Consider the following 22,066-nt stretch of genomic DNA (forward strand, 5'->3'; position numbering starts at 1 on the left):
CAGGCACGGGTTGCAGCTGAACAAACCTCCTGAATAGAGGATACTGTCATAAGTGAAGTGCCTGATAACCTTCATTGATGCACACCATCATGTAGGGAAACATGGTCCATTAGATATGCAGGTCCCAGACCAGGAAGGCCTTTAAAGGGAACAACCAGCATCTTGAATTGTGCCCAGAAAGAAACAGGCAACAATTGAAGCTGCCGAAGCCACTGGTGTTATATGATCATGCCGGCATAAACCAGTTAGTAATCTAGCAATTAAAACATTTAAACAACACTAGAAGGAGGACCAGCAACCATTATTGGGGAGTATGTCAGTATAGTTTGGTAACATCTGGATATTGTTGACAGTCAACCCAAGGCTCTGGACAATCTCCGCCCAAGAAGCATCAGTGAAAGGTCATGCTCCACTGATAAGATTGCCTATCAGCAACAGCCATCCTTTGGGTTCTGTAAGCCAGATAGGAGCAGAACCATTTTAATGCCAAAACCTTTATCCCTAAACCTTCCAGACACTCTGTAAGAAGGTATGGTTAACAGTATCAAAAGCTGATGACAGGTTCAATATAATAAAAAGGGGGGTGTTCCCCTTGTTGATTTGCAGCCAGAGATCATTCACCAGAGCAATATGTGCTGTCTTGGTAACAAAACCAGGTCTGAAGCCAGATTGAAATGGGTCACGGGCAGATGTCTCATCCAAATATTGCTGGTGTTGCTTTGCTACCACTTTATTTTTTTTTACCAATTTGCCTATGTATGGAAAGTTGTCAATCTAGCAATTTTAAGCTGCAGGCTGTGACATCTGTGTGCAAGAATTCCTGTGTTGCTCTTTGTGTATGTTGACTGAAAATACACAGAGCTGTTAAGAAATATTCTGCATCAACAAGAAGTAAAAACAAAAAGGTGAGACAAGTACAGGCAGTATATATAGTTTTATATTCTAGATCAGGTAAGGGTTGTGGTTTCATACAAGACCTGAACTAGGATTACAAAGGTATTTTTGTTGGTTCCATGAATCAGTTGTTTTAATAAGCAGTTTTAATAGCCAGCCACTATTTGTGGTTGTCACCAACGGTGCCTTTTTTCATTAAGAAAAACAAAAAACATGCAGACATGGCCGAGGGGAGGGGCCCTCTCACTTTGCACTAGCCTTAGAGACATTCAGATGCAGCAAAAATTTCTGAAGTGCAACACAAATCCCTTCCCCCAAATTCTACAGGGAATGGATGTGTCCTTTCATTTCATGCCGTTGTGAAATGGCAGGAGTTTCTGTCCACCTAGCATGAAGTGTGAGAATGACCCTACTCCTCTCCCAAGCCTTCTAAAAGGGACAGGGTTACTCATAGCCCAAACTGGGTATTTTGGAAGTACTTGGAAGCTGTGAGAAAGAGATTCGGCTTTCTTCTGAGGGTCCCAAAGCCTGCCTGACCCCCTCCTCCAAATCTTCTCTGCTCGCTAGAAAATTTGAGGAAAGGAAGTGTCTGCCTGTCTTGCAAGAAAACCCCTTCCCACACACTGCAATGCATGGACAATTTGAGGAAAGGGAAAGTTGTTTCATATGATTCTTAGATTAGGAAAGTGGTTACCTGTGTGGTGTACTGCTAGCTGTGGCCTCAGCAGGACCATCAGAGCCTATCCCAGGGCACCTGGAAATCACCCAACAATGGAAATGACAAAAACCTGGTCCTAGAGTGAAAGCCCTCTGTTTAAGGATGCCAAGAACAGCTTGGAAAGCAGTTTGGGGGTAATTGTAGAACTGGCTAGGGGAGAACAGTGTGGGGCAAAAGCTGCAGAAAGCTTCCTTTGCCACAGTAATCCTGGAGGCAGCAATCAGGGGAGCCACAGTGTACTAGAGGCTCATACAGCAAACAGGCAAAAGCCCTCACACCTTTCCAAGGGTGAGTATTGTGGAGCAACAACTCCACATTGGACATTTATGTACTCCCTCAAACTTTGCCTCCTGAAGCCTTTTTTTTATAATAGAACTTGGGCATTTGACCAAGGGAGCAGGAGAGGCTTGCAGTGGTGACCAGACACCTACATCTGTGGGACTCAGTTGCTGGAAAAGCTGTTCACTTTGGGCATGAATCATCTGCATGAATTTTAGTGCCACTAATTTCAATGGGGGGCTTAAGCAAACTGAAATCGTTTGGACTAAACATTCTTTGGATTGGATGCCTTTAATTAGGTTGCAGAGTTAAGTTGCTTCCATGATGTGAAGCATTTAGTTTCTTTGATAATGTGTAAGAAAATACTAATCTGTGCCTTAGGAAGAGAATACATCTGTTACTTTGATCATAACATTTTGAATGGTTTCAATTCTTCTTGCAAATGAAGTTGTTCCAAGTAATCTCAGACCACAGGAGTTGATTTGATGTTTTTTGAATAAGCCCTTTGGAAACAAGAAGGAAAAATATGTTTGTGCACATGGTATGTGCATAGAGCAGTAAAGTTCTGATAATATTGACAGGCCTTGCTGAGAAAGCTGTGCTGGCTGGCTGGCTTCAGTTTCTCCCCCAAAAGATTCAAGGTAACCAGCCCAGTCATGCCCACATTGAGACGAGTCTGCTGCCTGCAGCAATGAAGGAGAACCAGAAAACCAGCCAACCAGAAAAGGAGCTCCTTCCCACCAGGTCAAGGCAAGCTACCATCGCCTGCTTTGGGGTGTTGTCAGGCCTTTGCCCTTTTTTTTGCTGGAGCAAAGGCTCTTGACATGAGTCAGGCCAGGTTCTGGCCACACGTCAAGTCCTTGGTTCTCATGCCTATGAACATCTGTGTACAGTTCCGCTCATCCTGTTTTCTGCAGATGTGATAATGTTTAGTTTGTCTACCTGGGAACTGCTTATCTCGGGGTTTCCTAGCAATGTTTACCTTTTCAGTCCGTAGTGTATTAAGCATGTAACCTGCCTGTGTTCACCATTACTAGCCTCGCCTACCTGTAGGCAGTCAGTCCTTTAATCTGTCTTTTTGCTCCTAATAAAGTATTACTGCTTCAGAGCTACCTGCCTGGATGAGTTTGCTTATGGGGTGCTAGGGACAGACGCCTGATACTGACAGGTGTGTGACTCTGGGTGTATGTGTTGGGTGTGTACATGATGAGAGTGTAAAAGTGTTTGTGTTATATTATTAACTCTTGAAGAGTATTTACTGTGCTAAATTGTGTGCAAGATAGTTTGTTTCGTACATGCCCTTGTTTTGTACCTGTACCGCTCAACCATATAAAGCATATGTACAATTTGACCTGAGTTCTCCCTGTCTCAAACTGTATGCACTGCATAAGGTGTGAGATGTTTGCAGTCAGTTAAGTGATCCCTCTATGGATTATTTTCTCATCTTCAGTGCTTGCCGTTGTACAATGGGGAGATATTTAAGATGATGTTTTCTGCTTCCCTCATTTGTTGATTGATTAATGCACATGTGTGACTTGGCCGGTAGTTTTTGACTTGGCTCATTTTCTCATGCTTTCTGCTGCCCATGTAAGTTAATTTCTCTTTTCTGATTATGGAACTGTTTTCCTCTGGACTGTTTTGTGATCTGTGAGGGCCTGATATCAGGCAAACAGATGTTATGCTGCCCAGTATGTTACAGCACACAGGGATATAGAGGCAGAAATGTTTTATCTTCAGTATGGTAATAAAATATCTTTAGCTAGTTCTGAGAGTATGTTAGGGGTGGGGAGAAGAGGAATGATAGTACTGAAGGAATGGGAAAATACCAGACGCCTCTTAGTGCGGTTTCACAAAGAAATGTGGAGGTCTCTGTCTTCATAAAATATATGGCTGTGGATAAAGAAATATGGAACCACTTTAGTTACAATGAAAATTAGCCCCTTGTTTATCTCTTATAATTTCTACTCTCTATATTTTCTTACTCCTTATGATGCATAATTATATTGTTCTTCATTGTTCCTGAGCTTTGTTTTGTGGTAAAGGCTGTTACTGACATTTCTTAAGTTATAGACATTCCCTTATATTGATTGAAAGAGCCACTGAAATAGCAAGTAAGGATGTGCATTTGGATACAACAAACTGGAAAAAATCGTTTTGGCTTTTTTTTTTTTTTTTTGGCTTTTTTTCAGCCAGAAAAAAGAGACAACATTTTAATGGAGCCAAAAAAGGCAAAGTTGGGGAAAAGCCAAGCCCCCCCCCCCCCGGATTTCCCCTTGGATATTTCAGGTCCATTATCTTTGCAGGGCTCTCGGGGCCTGTTTTTTGAGGTAAAGCCACCAAATTTGCAGTGTAGCTGCAGGTGACTCTCTGTACAAGAGCCCCCAAGTTTGGTGACCATAGGGTCAGGGGGTCCAATTTTATGGGCTCCCAAAGAAGGTGCCCCATCCATCGGAAACAATGAAGGAAAATTGGGGGGCCTATAAAATTGGACACTCAGACCCAATCTTCACCAAACTTGTTCTTGTAGGAGAGGCACCAGCAGCTATGCTGAAAATTTGGTGCCTTTAACTTAAAAAATGCCCCCCCGAGCCCAGCAAAGTTTCCCCATTAATTAATATAGGAGAGCTGTTCCCTTTAACTTTTAAAGGGAACAGCTCCATGTTACCCTATGGCAAATCTTTCTGGAGTTCGGGGGGGGGGGAGCTGTTTTTCAAGGCACTACATTTTCAGCGGAGCTGCAGGTGCCTCTCCTTACAAGAACCCCCATGTTTGGTGAAGATTGGGTCAGGGGTCTAATTTTATGGGACCCCAAATAGAGGATAATTTGGGGGCCCATAAAGTTGGACCCCCTGACCCAATTTTCACCAAAATCAGGGATTCCTGTAAGGAGAAGCACCTGCAGCTATGCTGAAAATTTGGTGCCTCTACTTCATAAATACAGCCCCCCCCCAAGCCCCGCAAAGACTCCCCAAAGAGTGCAGTGTTGCTGAAAAGTTTCCCTACCAATGCAAGAATGGTGGGGAAATTTGTCTCAGATTGACTCTCTGGTCTAAAAGTGTTTGACTGTTGTTTTTCCTTTTTGAACCTCCTGTCACTCAAGGTTCCATGACAGGGACAACTCAACATTATGCAGCTGTCCATCACAGTTACTTATTGGAAAAGGGATGGTATTCTCTAAATCCTTAGAGGTACTTTTCTTGATTAGAATTTTACATATGCTACAGCTTATCTCTGGTATGCAATAGATTCCCAACAAAAAGGAAGTCCTGCTGGATCCTACTTGTGACCTGACAGCAAAAAAATAATCTCCTCTGCTGGATCCTACAGAGTTCTTGCAGAAGTGCCTGACAGAAATAATGCTTTGCCCTCTTCATGATTCCCAAAAGCCCAGATCAGTTCTAAGTCAGTTTCAATTAAACTTGGGCTTTAGCACTGAATAGGTCTATTTTGTTTCGTCTGCATTTAGGGTTGGAAAAATTAAATAAGACATTGTATTGTTTAAGTATACCCATACACATGTGATTATTATTTGGGGGAACTATCTTCAAAGAAAATACTTCTCTAAGGTATACAGTGCTGTGCCACTTGAGTGAAAGCTATACTGTTACATTATTGGAAAGCTTCTATTTAGCCTGAGTCATGAAAATAATATATATTATGTTTCAAAATTAGTGTTTTTGCTGAAGCTGTAAGGAAGCTGTTTATACTTGATATTTAATATATATTTCTGTTTATTATGAATCATTCCTTGGTTGTATTTCATCCATGAACAAGGTCTCCGATTCCTACTGACTTACAACAGTAGAAAGGACTATAGTTTAACAGCCACTGGTTTTAAGCTTGCAGAAAAATAAACTGAAAACAGCTGGACTGGAGAATTGCTGAGGAGAAAATGAATGTTTTCTGTCTGAGTTCAGATGACTGTTTTCTGAGCAAACACAAAAAACATCAAGAGCATAACAATTCTGACTTTAGAAAATACTGCTTTCTTTGCATTCATGCATAGATGCCTTCCAGTAATACTTCCCACCTTTCTATCTCTAACACTAAAATGAGTGACAACCTAATTGACTATCTAATTCAATATCTTCAAAGTATATTTAATTAGATTGTCAATGGTACTACCACTTCTTTACCTAATACTGAATTATTATTATTTTTTGCTGTCAGGTCACATCTGACTTATGGGAACCCTAGGTTTTCAAGGGAAGAGATGTTCAGGGGTGGCTTGCCATTGCCTGCTTCTGAGTAGCAACCCTGGTTTTCATTGGTGGTCTCCCATCCAAACTGCTAATTAGGGCTGACCCTGCTTAGCTTCAGAGATTTTATGAGATCAGGCTAGCCTGAGCCATCCGGGCCAGAAGCAAATACTGAATGTGTGTGTGCCGTCAAGTCATAGCTGACGTATGGTGACCCCATAGGGTTTTCAAGGCAACAACAGATGTCCTTTTGTCTTCTGCTGTGTCATTTTGGAAAGAACTGAATTAGGAGGGTGTGGCCCCATCCACTGAAGTCATGCCCATTTCTGCTCTATTCCCTTGGGATGGGCAGAACCAGTGCTGACATTATTGTCAGTTTAGCTTTAGAAGATCCCAAATGATACACTGAGCAAGTTTGAGTAATCCCTACATGTGGGACTGCATGACCACTCAAAGAACATCAGTCACAAGTAAGCAACCTGTTCTTACAAAGCTATTAGAACATTTACAACGTCAAAAAGAAACTCTACAATATTTAAAAATAGAGGGGGGAATTCTTAACTAGTGAGATATCCCCATGAAATAGAAAACAGAGAAACTACAGAATACTTTTCTTTTCTTTAAGATTGGCCAGAGTAGAAAGTAGCAGAAAAGACCCAATCAGGTACAGAGGAGAAGAGAACAAGACACCATATTAAGATATTCATATTATCATCCATTGTTGTAAGCACTTGTCCCGTAGTACTTCCTAAAGCAACCTCCACAGACAGGTAATCCAAGGAAAGTTGAGTTTATTGGAAAACATACAGGTAATCAGAGCTTGCAGAAGTAAAGCCAGGAATGGGGGGGGGGGGCAGGGATATACAGCAGAATATATATGGAGGACTAATGGTCATAGTAGATAGTATCGGTTGGCACGGCAACCCCAGCTACGGGGCCAGGCTCCCACAGGCATCAAAGGCTGGAAAGGAATGCAACCATTAGATAAACAATCCTTGAGAGAGGCATCTGTGAGGCATCTGCGAGGAGACATAACAGCGAGACCTGACAATTGTGCTATTTGTGTCTCCCAACAACTGCAAAAATTGAACTTTCAGTTTTCAGAAACACCCTAATGATTCCAATTTGGTGGTGCTGGAAAGTGCTTTTAAGTCACACAGCTGACGTATGGTGACCCCGTAAGGTTTTCAAGGCAAGAGCCATTCGGTGGTGGTTTGCCATTGCCTGCCTTTGTGTGGGCTGAGAAAGTTCTGAGATAACTATGACTGGCCCAAGGTCACCTAGCAGGCTTGAGTGGAGAATTGAACCCACCACTTCTCCAGATTAGAGTCTGACGCTCTTAACCACTACCATGCTGGCTCGATTCCAGTTTACTGAATGTTAATATATTGTTTCTCAGATAGTGAAATCAAAAGACACCCAAACAGTGGATTTCAAGCAAGCTTATGGTTTACCACATTGCTTTAATCACTAAAATGATCCCCTCTTTATGCTCCCCTTTTCACTATACGTTCTTCAAATACTAATGGCATTGAACTAATGTTCAATCCCTCCAGCAAATTTCATGATCGCCTCAGCCTTTTGATGTAGGCTTCAAACTCTTCTCAGCTAAGGAGCTCCATATCCAAAGAAAGACTGAAGTTGTATGTGCTGTGATACAGTTTTTTTGTATTATGTGACATTGCCTTCAAAGAATTTGCTATACATGATGAAACTCGAAAGCTTCATTCAGAGTCCCAGAATTCAGACCTCCCTTTAGCATTCAAAGATAAGGTGTGGGTCTCTTTGTGTCTTTCTGAGGAGGCTTCTATGTTGTCAAATGTCAAACATTCTTTAAAAGCAATTGTCAGCATCAGGTAATATGACCATCATTCCACCAATCTTTGTGTGCTGATTATCTCAAGTGCATAACAGAGAAAACATTGTTAAATTGTTTAATTATTGTACTCTGTGTAAAATAATTTTAAGACAGATACAAAGTAAAATGTATTTTATATCAGATGAAACATTTGCATTTAAAAATGTGGGAAGCATTGGTGGAATGCATTTGTAAGCACTTCAGGAAAAACAAAAGAATCTTTGTACAACATCACCACAGCATCACCACAGATTACATTCCTGAGAAATGGCTCAGCGCTAAAGCACTTCTTGTTTCTGTAATGACAATAATGTTAGTGTTAGGTTGGGCTTTTTAGAAGATATTAGTTGCATAAAAGCAGGACCTAAAATACAATGCCAGGTGTGGGAGTAATTATTTTGTCTGAGCTTTTTAAAGAAAATTTGACTGTGTTTTGTTGCATGTTCATTCATGATAGTCAAAAGTCAGTGAAATTCATCCATTCCTGATTAGAGCTGAAGAAATTTTCTTCCTTTATTATGCCAGATGTGATTAATTCAAAAGGCAGTTCTATACTACTTCAACAATAATGAAAGAATCATGTATGGTGCCTCTAACAACTGCTGAAGTTCTTTGTTGCAAAATAACCTTGGGAATTCTAGCCCAGAAGTTTTCAACCTTTCTATACCTGGTACCCACTGATGTGGTTCATGCATGTGACAGGAAGAGGAGGAGCCAGCGTTCTGAGCTCACTAAGGCTGGAGCCATCCGCTGAAGAACAAAAACTGGTAGGAATAGGGAACACAATGAGCAGTGCAATCCTAAGGGCCACCAACACCGAGGTATCTGACCACCCACATAATCATGGCATCCTAGTCCACTCCCTGTGAACATTCTGCAGGCAAAAACAAAAACACACAACCCCTCATCAGGCACAGATGGCACAGCAACCATGGCAACACCCACCAATCGTTCAATGGCAGCCAATGATACCGCAATGAGTGACACACACACAGGCACAGCCATTCACCGACAGCCAATCCAGCCATAGCCCCCCTGAAACACACACAAAGGGAACCAGTGGACAGGGGGGAAAGGCCCTGCAACACCAGCACCCAAACAGAAGCATGTGGCTCGAGAGGCCCCCTCCTCAGCCCAGAGAACATAAGAACATAAGAAAGGCCAGGCTGGATCAGACCAAGGTCCATCAAGTCTAGCAGTCTGTTCACACAGTGGCCAACCAGGTGCCTCTAGGAAGCCCCCAAACAAGACAACTGCAGCAGCACCATCCTGCCTGTGTTCCACAGCACCTAATATAATAGGCATGCTCCTCTGATCCTGGAGAGAATAGGTATGCATCATGACTTGTATTCATTTTGACTAGTAGCCATGGATAGCCCTGTCCTCCATGAACATGTCCACACCCCTCTTAAAGCCTTCCAAGTTGGCAGCCATCACCACATCCTGTGGCAGGGAGTTTCACAATTTAACTATGCGTTGTGTGAAGAAATACTTTCTTTTATCTGTTTTGAATCTTTCACCCTCCATCTTCAGCAGATGACCCCGCATTGTGGTATATGAGAGAGGGAGAAAAGCTTCTCCCTGTCTACTCTCTCCATCCTTTCCCCAGCAAAGGCCAGACTGGCAGCAGTGGAGCCACTCATATGCAAATTGCCTTCTATTTATAATTCTGGTCAAATGACCGTAATAAATCGAATTGAATTGAAATTGCCTTCTAAACCTTTGTTTCAAAAATGTGGAATGCATTAATCAAAGTATGCCCAGTAGAACAACATCTTCAGTACTTGATGAACTGTTACAAATAAAATGAGCAGATTATCATTGCTGCTATTTAAACGTAGCCTGCAGACTCTCATAGATAAGTGCATTTGAGCCTTGATTAGGAAAGTGTACAGAAAAGTCTTTGAAGAAATTATTCATATAAGATGATAAGCAATAGTCTATCCAGTTTCAGCACATTGAAATGCTGCACAAAGAACCCTAACAAAATAGAAATTCCTGTGTCATAGCTCTGCCCTAGTTACTATATATAAGTTCTACACAGTACCTTTTGGGTGAAGGGGGATTTTGGTCTTATTGTATTGCTTATAAACAGAAAATGTTTTAACTGTTATTGTAAGCCTCCTTGAAGCATGAGGAAAGGTGGGATATAAATGTTTTAATAAATAAGTATAAATAAAATTTCTACATGGATAATCATATCAGTGATAAAGGCCTAATAGATCTGGGATGATTTTGGGGAAGTGTGGCTGTTACTACAGTGGTATCTCTAAGCAGTAGGATAACAGTACTGGCAGGAAAGCATATCCCTGTTTTCATACACTTTTGTCAGCAGCTGACAATATGGAAAATATAATGTTTGCTTGTTCCTTTGCTTGCAATCTTTTCATTTCATTTCATTAACCTTTATTGGCATACCAAAGACAGAGATAGAAAAAACAACAAAATACCTCCAAAGGGCAATACATATAACTTACAGTCGGGTTAATAAAACTTTTCTTGTTCTTTAAGAACTCCTGTAAGAAATTCAGCCACGGTAGCAGTAATTTTGGGATCATGGTCACTCAAAAGAAATTTGCATTTCACTTCATTACTCCTGTATGTCTTGTATTGGAGCAAAGCAGATAGCAGTTTATCCCGCTGAGTCACATAGAAGGGGCAATCTAAAAGGATGTGGTCAATTGTATCTAACAAGTTTAAACCGCATGTGCATAGGCGTTCATGTCAAGGGATCTGGAGGTATCGGCCTAAGAGCATCCTAGATGGGAATGCATTAACCCTAGCTAATAGAAAAGCGCGGCGTTGAGAAGGTATCTCTAGGTTATCTAGATACCTAGCCATTTTACCCGATCCATTATTAAGGCCTAGGGCCGCTGGAGAGCAGATGGGGGGAAGAGCTGGGTCTTTGCTTGCAATCGCAGCCACTGATCCAATAAATCAGAGCACAGGAATATGTAATTGTACACTAAGCTTACCAAGTTGCCTGCCCTTGTCACCTCTGACACACTTTCTTAGTGGAAGAAAATGGGATGGCGTGACATTGCAGATGCAGTTTAAATCTTCTGGTTGCCAGTTCACAACACTTTTCCAGATATGGTTGAAGTAAGAGGAAGAAAACTGTGGGGCCACTGCTCAATGAAGATGGTGAAATGTTAACTGATGGGAAAGAGAAGACAAGAAATACTGAACTCCTATGTTGCCTCAAGCTTCTCCCAAGAGGGAAACTGTGTGCACCTTTCACAGAGGCATTAGTGTGTGTGTGTGTGTGTGTGTGTGTGTGTATGCCATCAAGTCACAGCTGACTTATGGTGACCCCGTGGGGTTTTTAAGGCAAGAGATGTTTGGAGGTGGTTTGCCCATTGCCTGGCTCCACGTCATGCCACTGGTAGTCCTTGGAGGTTGCCCATCCAAATTCTAACTGGGCTGACCCTGCTTAGCTTCTGAGGTCTGATGAGATCAGGCTAGCCTGGGGCTATCCAGGTCAGGATATTCTAGACTGGATTATAAACCATTTTGTTCTGGTCTGGAGGCCCTTTGAAGTTGCTGTTGTCTGTTTATGTGGCTTTTTTACATGTTGCATTATTGAAATTGAATGTGTTTTTATATTGGATATGGACCAGGTGATCAAGAAATTAATTAAAATAGGAATAGAAAATAGAAATATAGTGACCTGGTTACAAGAGCTGATAGTTCTAATCTACTTCGCACTGGTCAGACCTCATCTGGAGCACTGCGTTCAGTTGTGGGCCCTGCACTTTAAGAAAAGTGTTGTGAAATTGAAACAGGTTAAGAGGAGGTCAACACAGATGGGCAAAGGAACTAGGTATGTTTAGTCTGGAGAAGAGGACTGAGGGGGGACATCTTCCAGCACCTGAAGTCAGTCACAGAGAAGAAGGCAAAGTCTTGTTTTCTGCTGCTCCAGAAGCAAAACTGGATCCAGTGAGCTTAACTTGGAGGAGGATATATTTCAGTTGAACATTAGGTTAAATTTACTAATGGTGAATACAGTGGAACCAATTACCTGGGAATGGGTGGTGGCTTCTCTCTTGCTGGAGGTCTCAAGTAGAGGCTGGACAGCTATATCACAAATGGGATGTGTTAGTTTTTGGATTTTCTGCATTGAGCATGGAATTTAACTAGATGACTCTTCCCAGGTTTTGGAGTCTATGTGATATAATGTCAAGCGTGTGTATACTTGTCAAAATAATGTGCTTCGTGTTATTTCAATAACAATATGGTGGCACCATTCTATTTACCCACAGTGTTGAAATAATTATTATGACTACTGAATGATTATTTATGACTATTCAGTAAAAGTAGCAATTTTACAAGCCTGGTGTTTGTTTCTTTCAGATGTTGCTTCAAGAAAAAGTTATTTCATATCCCAAATAAAGAAGTACTTACATGGCTAACAAGCAACAAGTTAAACCTCAGGGGGGCATAATCTTAAATAGGGCTATTAATCCCATCTACCATCTACATAGAAGGAAGAAAGACTTGTTTTTGTACTATGAAAACTGTACGGGGCCCAGATGGGATCAGGCATCAATGTCAGCTAATGGTTACAGGATGTCTTGAGATAAACAACCGTCTTGGAAGAAACCAACTATTAGCAGGTCCCAGTTGTTTCTGTAGTATTCTTTTTTAATCTCTTCCCATAAATGAAGAGTTTCAAAGATTAATCTCACTGCTCACAGTGTGTTTATAATATTCAGACTGTTTTGCTGACAAAAACAGCTGAAACAGAACCACTGATGAAGTCAATGTTAGTAGCATAGGTTGCATTCAGAGATCATAACAAACAAGTTTTTCAGCAACTGGAAAAAACATATCTCATTGCTGTCTTATGCACCCTCGTCTCTCCTCCCTCCCTCTCTCCGTCCCTCCAAGGGTGGAGAGTAAGGAGCAAGGTGAGACCACAAGGACAAAAAGCTGTTTCGTGCTTATCATGGAGAATCTTCTATTTGTTGTGATTGCAGCCATGGAGTCAGTCATTAAAGGTGAGGTGGGCAATATATGGTCACCTATGCGCAACAGTTGATTAATTCCTGTGACCTGTGCTATTTCAGTAGAGTTTCTAAGGTCTTTATCTGCCTTTTTTGGCTTTGAAGTGGTGGTATTGTACATCACGATCACACAAAGCAGTGTAATTGTGTCCAAAAGTGTTTTGAGTAAAGGAGGATCTCACCATATATTTCTATTATGCCAAGTTGACAGTAAAGGGAAGAAGAACCAACTGTCTTTCACGGGTTTAACTCGTAAGTGCAAGAATGAGTACATATACTGGAAATCAAAGTGCCTGTATTGTTCTGATAGGCCCATCAAAGAGTATATGGGAGGGGTTATCATATGTCAAGTTGAAACATCAAAGATTTTTCTAACATGCTTGAAGTTATAAAATGTATTAATTTAAACTGTATTGGAAATTAAGTGCTGAATGCCCAAATATAGCCCCTCTTAAGGTGCCAACTAAGTGATATTCCATTCACACCAGAGATCTGTCTAGTGTTTCATTATCTGACTAAACAATGTTTACATTTAGCAAACACAAAACCACAACCTCATTAATGTAAAGGTAGTCCCCTGTGCAAGCACCGGGTCATTACTGACCCATGAAATGACATCACATCATGGCATTTACTAGGCTATGTTTAAGGGGTGGTTTGCCATTGTCTTCCCCAGTCGTCTACCCTCAGCAAGCTGGGTACTCATTTTACCGACCTTGGAAGGATGGAAGGCTGAGTCAACCTTGAGCCAGCTTCCTGAAACCGAATTCAGATTTGACTGCAGTACTGCAGCTTACCACTACGTGCCATGGTGCTCTCTACAAACTCATCAGTAGCAACTTTATCCAGCAATGTGACAGGTAACTGAGAGACCTACACAAAGTTGGATGGTTGACAATAATATAGGAGTGGGAATGTGCATTTTATCTGCTTGCTATTAAATTTGGATTTTTGTATTGTCCTTCATTCTGTTTTATTTGTGTTTTTATTTTTATGAGCTGCTGTCTGCAAGAGCCTATATATCTAAAGAAGTGAGATGTGACTCACAAAAGCTCATACCCTGCCAGAAATGTTTTTAGTTTTTAAGGTGCTACTGGACTCTTGCTCTTTTCTACTGCTACAGACAGACTAGCCCATCAAGACCTAAGAGCCTATGTGTTGAGCTTGCTAGCTACAAATGTCTAAATAAAGAAATACATGGAGATGAATTAAAGTACTGTAAATTGCCCCGAACATGCTTTGTATCAAATTATATGCTTTTCTGAACAGAGTATTTTTTTCCCAAATAATGCAAATGTAGCATTCTAAAGAAACCAAAATTATTACCAAAGGCTTTTAAGTCAGTAAACTGGGTCATTACTGTGGAATGTGTTTGCTCCAAGGGCCTGAAGCATGGAGAAGATTCTAATCTCTTTGGCACCAGTGTAAATTTAAGTATACCACAAGCTGGATATATAACAGTCTTCCCAGCATAGCTATGTTTATTATATCCCTACAAATGTTTTGTATCTCGGTGTTTCTGCTAGCATAGCAGATAATGAAATAACTTCTTTTTGAAAGTAGAACTGAGCAGGACTGCATTTGGCAGCGCATCTTGCAGTCCTTGGTTTGTCCACCATCAGTCGTTAAGTAAAGTGTGCTCTAGACCACAAAAGCTTGTGATCTAATAAATGTTTGCCTGTTGCTCCAACAGGCAATCTGGAACAAAGGTTCATAGGAACAGCCAGACTTCTTGTTATTGAATATGAGTCCCACCAGTCATGGGGCAGTCACTTATTAGATGGGCCTGTCTAGCAAAAATTATAGTTTGGCCTTTCCAACCAGCCCAGTCATTTCTACCAACATCTGTAGACCTCCATAGGAAAGATATGTGATGTGCTGGTTATGAGGATCGAAGCTTCTACTTACTAGCTTTCTTCTTGAAAGGGTTTAAAATAACCTCCTGCCTCTATGTTGCTTAGAAATTGAGGCAACAGCTCCTTAAGGCAGGGCTCTAGGATTCAGTCCTCTTGGTTTACATTATAGAAAAAGTATGTATAACTTTGCGTTTCTTCTTTTCAAACTTCAAAATCTTGATGGCAGTAGTAAAAAGTCTACATATTAATATTTTCCATATGCAGTACGCTAAACAAAACTTGGCTCTATTCTGTGTAAAATTGCTGACGATGTTAATTGCATTTAAGCTACAACCATGTTTTTTAATTTACATTCTTTGTTCAGATGACTTTAATTTAAAAGATCTTGAGGTTTAAGTCTAATCCATCACTTTTTCCAGTAATGAAAACACACAGCCTTTTCTCTGTGCTATTTTCCCCCTCCTTCGTACTGCTGATTCAGTAGCTCCATTTGCTGGGACACATGAAATGGTATGTTGTGGGACATAATTTTAGTAATTAAATTTCAGACTTTGCTTTTATCCATATACTATTTCCCAAGTGTGCCCCCTATTTTCAGATATCTAAAGCTGCAGATCAGGGCCACACTTACCAAAACAGATTTTTGTTTTTTATTATTCAATCTTATACCCCGCCCTCGTCCCTGGGAGACCCTCTAAATTTGCAGAAAAATCTAAAACGTTACAAAAATGCATTGGGGGGGTTAAATTCCCCTCAAATTAAAAAAAGTGTCTGTTCATGCGCTGATAACTCACCTTTGTGGGCCCTGACAATGGTGGCTGCTGCAGCTACACCCAGGAGTTTGGTGGCTGCTTCAGCGATGGGGCGGGGGAGCCTCAGCAGGTCTGAGCGAGCTACCAAGAGTGGCAATATGGGCAAGAAGCCTCAGCAGGAGGGGAAAGACAGAGAGAGAAAGAGATTGATGGAGCCAGACAGAGTACTGAGGTGGGGTGCAGGAAGATAGAGTGCAGAGAGAGTGAGGTGGGAGGGCAGAAAGAGAAAGAGTGCTGTGGTAGGGGGCAGAAAGAGGCAGAAAGAGAGTGACAAGGCGTGGAGACAAAGAGAGAGTGATGGGGTGTGGGCAGAGAATGACAGGCATGGAGGAGAGAGTAAGAGAAGGGGTGGCAGGACTGAGAAAAAGTGAGAGGCAGAGAAGTAGGGGGAGGAGGGGGGAATAATGGTGGGGGGAATGCCCCCTCCCCGCAAGTTTTGTGCGGGTTCTCACTTGTTCTAATCTAGAGTGACCACAGCAGCAGTCTTTGTACTGCTTTACCTGAATGCATAACAACGTTCCCATTACATAAAGTAGTATAACCTGAAGCACCCAAAAGATCTCTGACTTATTCAAGTATGACACTGTAAGAGTTGTGAAGTCATTTGGTCCCTCGTGGGACCAAATATTAAATAAATACTGTCCATCAAGGTCGGTATTGTCTAGTGAGACTAGCAGTGGCCTTACAGGGTCTCAAGTTAAGGTCTCACATCATCTAGCACTTGATCCTTCTAACTGGAGCTGCTGTGAATTGAACCTGGGACCTTTTGCTCCAAAACAGATACGTTACATAACATGTTCTATAATTAGTAAATGAGGGCAAGGCACAAACAAGGAAAAAATGTTCTAGGTGGCAACTACAGACCAAAGAGGATGTATTCTCCTGTGAAGTTAGTTTGGGCAGATATATTGGTTTGATTGTTCGGTACTTGTGAGAAGCTGGGGAAACAATTCCAGACACTGGCAATTACTTAATGTTTCTAAAATCCGAGGAACATCCATTTAAACTCTCGGTTTGCTATGTTGTAACCTGATCATGGAAAAAAAAGGAATTTTTAAACAAGGTGAAATGTTTGGTTGGACGAAACATATTTTCCACTTACTCAGCTGCTGCAATAACAAGGTGTATGTTCCAAAGTGCCTGTCCTGCCCCTTTTAAATCCATCCTCGTAGCAGGGTGAATCAGTTGTCTTGACTTCTTTACTGCTTTTTGTGGGATTTAATTCAGGAATCTTATTAGGTTTTCTTCCTTTTTAAGAAGTCATTGACATTTAAAAAACATTATATAGTGTAGTTAGGCGAAGATATTGTAGTGCCTATTCTACAATTCATTGTTTTGTCATTAGTCTAGGTTCTCAGTTCTGTTTGATTTGCTTATACAGTAATGAGCTTTGAATTTTCCCTTTAGCTATGTTTAAATCCAGTGTGCTACAAACATAACTGTCATGCATAAGGAAAGAGATTTGATTTATCTGTGAATGGAATTCTATTTGCACACATGACAGCTGAGTGTTCTGGCACTAGAATCTTCTAGAAAGCAGTGCCTGTTGCGGATTCTCCTGCTGCTCTGCATATACTGAGTAAAGTCAATTGTCCAACCACTCACTGAGAGATAATTTCACATAGTGTGTGAGCAACTGTTTGGTAAGCTAGTCACCTGTTTCAAATGATGATGCATTTTACAAGGCAATGCAGATAACTAGATCACAAAGTAAATTACCTGCACACCCAGATAGACCAGTGACCACCTAGTAAATATCCATCCATATCCACTTATTGTCAAGCTGTACAAAGGGGAGGGCAACTCCCCTTGGGTCTGCACTACAGCAATCACCCAATCTTTCTCTCACACCTGCTGTCAGTGTCCATCCCTTTTCCTGAGTCCAAGCAAGATAATAATATACACAGCCTTTCAGTGTCTCTTTATGAAATGGCAAAAGTGTTTAGCCAGTCATTTTTAGATAGGATATAACTAGAATCATAAGTAGTAATTGATAATGGATGCTCAGCAGTAGTTTCTCATAATAGTATGCATCAGTAACAGGCACATAGCAGAGAAGAAACCCAAGCCTGTATGATTTCTCTGCTCTGCAATGTCAGGATCTTTTGCGAAAGAGGAGGCGGCGCTGGGGCAGCCAGAGAGAATCTGCGTTGGAGCTTGGATTCCCAAGTCTAGAGAGTGCTCCTATACTCTTCACGCACACGCAAAAGCCTAGAAGAGTGTGTGTGCCAGGTGTAGCTTTTCCACACTGCTGCAATGAACTAAAGCTTCACCTGTCAGGCTGATTTATCCTCCTGTGTAGGAGGAAGGATTTCACCAAATGCAGACCCTCTCATTAAACTGCAGCAATGGGGAAAAGCTGTACCTGGTAGAATTTTGCCTTCTATGCAAAGTGCAGGACCCTTTCAGGTCTGGAAGCTCTATTCGTATTCAAATAAGTTTTCACAGGTTTCATAAAAAGGGATTTTGTTTGGTACAGCTGTTTGTCTGTGTTACTGTAATGGAATTCTAGTTGTCCCTAGTGTGCCTATCCAGGCCTCTGTTCAACAGTGCCTCCTGAATGTATGAGACATGTTGAAAAACAAATATGAGGCCATTTGAAGCTTCAAAAATCTGAAGTATCCAGTCCCTTGACGTTTATCCAGAAATTGGCAATTAGCCTTCAGTGGAACTGGCAACCAAAAAAAAAAAGAGAGAGACAGACTATTCTTGCTTTCCTCCTCCTGGTACTTGTGCTGCTGCCTTTTCACCATCCAGTTGGTTCCATGTTGGCAGGAGGCCTATTCTGAGGAGACAGCTATAGAAACCATATGAACAGTCATGGTTTCTCCCTCCCCTACCACTGCCGCCATTTCCCCCTCACTTTTGTTGGCACTTCAGTCTCTAACCATGGGTTGCTCAGGTTGCTTTTTCATTAAATTAATTTATTTTACTCACGTTATTTAATTTGAAGCATGTATGGTTCCTCACACAATAACTCTCAATGCATCTCGCACTAAAATAACATTACCACATTCAACAGAGAAGTCTGCCTCAGAAGAACAGTCAGTGAGGAAGAAAAAATCTCTTGCATCTCCAAGCCACAACATTAAAAAGAGACATGTGGCAGCCATTCCTGTATTCCAGATGGAAGGAGAATCTATGTCACCAGGGTATTTCAAAGACAAATCCTGACTCACAGCATTTTAACCTTTTCCCCTTTGATATAAAATGAGCTCTTTTCACACATTACTAGCTTTCTTATTTTGAAAGCTAGCCAAATATCAGATAGCGGGGGTAGGGTGTGTGAAAACAATTCACAACAGCAGTTTGAGCATCAGTTCCTATAATGCTTATTAATGTAGTGCCTATTTAGCAATTATATCTCAGACCACTTCATTCTCTCATTTCGTTATGTGATTGAAGGTGCAGCTAGACCCCAAATAATTAGGAGCTTTCAAGTTCTTTGTGTGTGATGTCCAGATTGTCAGTTAAATAAAGCATAGCAGTTATGTTTGGAATTAACAAGTGGATAGTTTAAAGTTCACTGCAAGCACACAGACCCTGAGCACAAGCCAAGAAGTGAGCAAGGGGTGGGTCTGAGGGCCACTTCACATGTTGTCTTTCCCAGGCAGGCTGTCCTTGTATCGAAGGTGAAATTTGACTTACAGTATATAACCTTTACAGGAGCATAAGAGAAGTGGTCCTAGAATGTGAAGAATTCACATACAGGGGAAAGCGTTGGTTTTAGGATAATAATCCTGACTCAATCAGAGCAACAATTCTGGCCATCCAGCGAAATACTGAATACAAATTGTGAATGAAGTGCCCTGCGCACACAGCATATTGAGAGACATTTGAGCGTGATTACCATAGAGATTTGTTTATATACCTTAAATATATATATTTAGTCAGTCATGTTTATTGTGCATGGTTATAAGCCTTTACAATCAAGACAATATTACAACAACTTAAAATATATATAAAATCATTAAAAGTCATAAGATTAAAATACACCGGTTTGGCTCCTTTCCTCATTCGATGGCTTTCTTTGCCCTGATTTTCCTGGCCACAAGGCCATAAAGTGCCATTTTCCGGTAAACAAAAGGGTCAGTATTGGAAAGTAAATGTACCTTATATTAAGAGATACTGCTCTTTCCTCCCACATGCTACAGAGAAAAATGAACGTTTATTATTCAAAACAAAATTGCTTTAGAGGTTGTCTTTTATTTCTGCACTGGATGTTAATTCTCTGATCTGGTTTTAGTGTCAGTTAACAGTTTCTTTTGTGTGACTGCAATTAACGGAGACAGTGTATTCGTTATATTTTGTTCCAGATTTTAATTTTTAAATGGATTACTGTATATACAAATATTTTGTGACAACTAGTATTTTGGAAAGCTGAATATTTTAATTTATGCCTAGGAAATTTAATATCCAAAGTGTCTTCTCCTGAAAGACTTGTGGCTGTGGTGCTGTGCATCAGATACTGTGGAAGAACGAAAGCAGATCTTGCTCTTTAATAAACAATTATTGGAAGATCTTTGCCAGCAGAGCTTATGAGCAAACTATTGCCAGATATTACATTCAACCTTAATATTACTTTCATAACAGTTTTTGTAACTTGTCCTCTGTGAAATCCGATAACGGCTCAACTCGCCCCTCTCCATACCTGCCCTGAAACTGCCTCTTACATAATCGTCCTGTTCTATGGTAGGGTTCTTGCTCTGCACTGAAGCAGCAGCACTTTTCTCTATGCTCCAAACTCCTTTCACTTATGCCTTGTTTCTGATAAGAACTGGACTATTGGTTTAATCGGACCACCATAATTCAGGTGACCTTTATTGCATTAAATTCCCACAAGGAAACCTATTATAAAGCTAACAGGTTGCCCCTTTAGCCACAGAGCCAAAGAAATGTCCACTAAAACCCATGCAAAAAAAATCCTGATTGAGCCCTAAGCCTTTTGTCTCCTCCCACTGTGGAGTAACAGACCAAGCCAAACACTAGTCTCTATTATGAAGAACCCAGCAGCAGAATAGTGTGATCTACTGCTTCTATGCTTCTATGCCAGAGGTGCACCCCCCCCCCCGAGCCAGGGCCAAGATTCCAAAATAGGAGCAGATGGCTCATCAGACTCAAAGCCACTTTCCTGTGTTCACTGTGTTACTTCCCCCCCAAAAAAACATTTTCTCACCTCATTGAGCCTATTTTGTTTTGACACCTAGTGCACTGGTACAAGTCTCTCTAATCCTTTTCAGCTCTACTTTTCTTGCTGCACTCCATAGACCAAGATGTCCTCTTCTCTTCTTTCTACATCACCTCAGGGCTGCAAACACCTTTCTTCCTGTTTTCCCAGCCAAAGGGGCCTCTTTGTAGCCATGTCTCAGCTGCTCTGTTTCTCTGTGTTCCACTTTTCAGTTCCTTTTTCTGCCTTTGGTCTGTTTTTGCTCTGTTTCTTTCCCATTCCACACACTTCTGCTCAAGAAGTTCAGCGGCATCTCTCCCAGCAAATCATTCCAGTGTGGGAGTCTTGGATGCATATGGACATGCAGTATAGTTAGGTGGTGGCAACAGGTTGGGGAAACAGGCACCAGATCCGCCACGTACTTCTGAATGTAGGAGGACCAAAGCGTGCTTAACTAACACTTGCATTCCTCCATCTCTGTTCAACTTTACAACTTCAAGATTCAAATGTAATATTTTTGACATAATTTATTTTATTGTTGAAGGCTTTCACGGTCAGAGTTCATTGGTTCTTGTAGGTTATCTGGGCTGTGTGACCGTGGTCTTGGTATTTTCTTTCCTGATGTTTCGCCAGCAGCTGTGGCAGGCATCTTCAGAGTAGTAACACTGAAGGACAGTGTCTCTCAGTGTCAAGTGTGTAGGAAGAGTAATACATAGTCAGAAAGGGGTTGGGTTTGAGCTGAATCATTGTCCTGCAAAAAGTATCAAAGGTAATGTGCTAATCATTGTCCTGTAAGTATCAAGATAATGTGCTAATTAGGGTGTGGTATGTTAATATGGAACCATTGTATCCTGAAGTGATCTGTTAATGTGTGAAATCCAAAGCTAATCCGCATTACTATTGTGGACTGTAGTCTTTGTTAGTCTGGAGGTTTTCAGGACAGGAAGCCAAGCCTTATTCATTCTTAAACTCTCTTCTTTTCTGTTAAAGTTGTGCTGATGTTTATGAATTTCAATGGCTTCTCTGTGCAATCTGACAAAATAGTTAGTAGAATTGTCCAGTCTTTCAGTGTCTTGGAATAAGACCCTGTGTCCTGTTTGTGTCAGTCCAAATCTTTTATCCTTGATAAAAGAACATGAAAGATACTTTTATCAAGGATTTTATAAATTTGATAAATTTATTTTAACAAGGATAAAAGAACATGAAAGATACTGCAGACTTGGCCAACCTGAGAAATCAGCAGTGGCTGATCATGGACTGACACAAACAGGACACAG

At 41.1% G+C, this 22,066-nt stretch overlaps 1 protein-coding gene across 1 annotated transcript in view; it reads left to right on the forward strand.

Moving 5' to 3' along the window:
* CENPP (centromere protein P) overlaps positions 1–22,066 on the forward strand; it is a 191,992-nt gene that overhangs the window by 166,684 nt on the left and 3,242 nt on the right. The gene's annotated exons all lie outside the window — the stretch shown is intronic.

This window comes from Euleptes europaea, chromosome 1, assembly GCF_029931775.1.
Source record: "Euleptes europaea isolate rEulEur1 chromosome 1, rEulEur1.hap1, whole genome shotgun sequence".
Classification (NCBI taxonomy): domain Eukaryota; kingdom Metazoa; phylum Chordata; class Lepidosauria; order Squamata; family Sphaerodactylidae; genus Euleptes; species Euleptes europaea.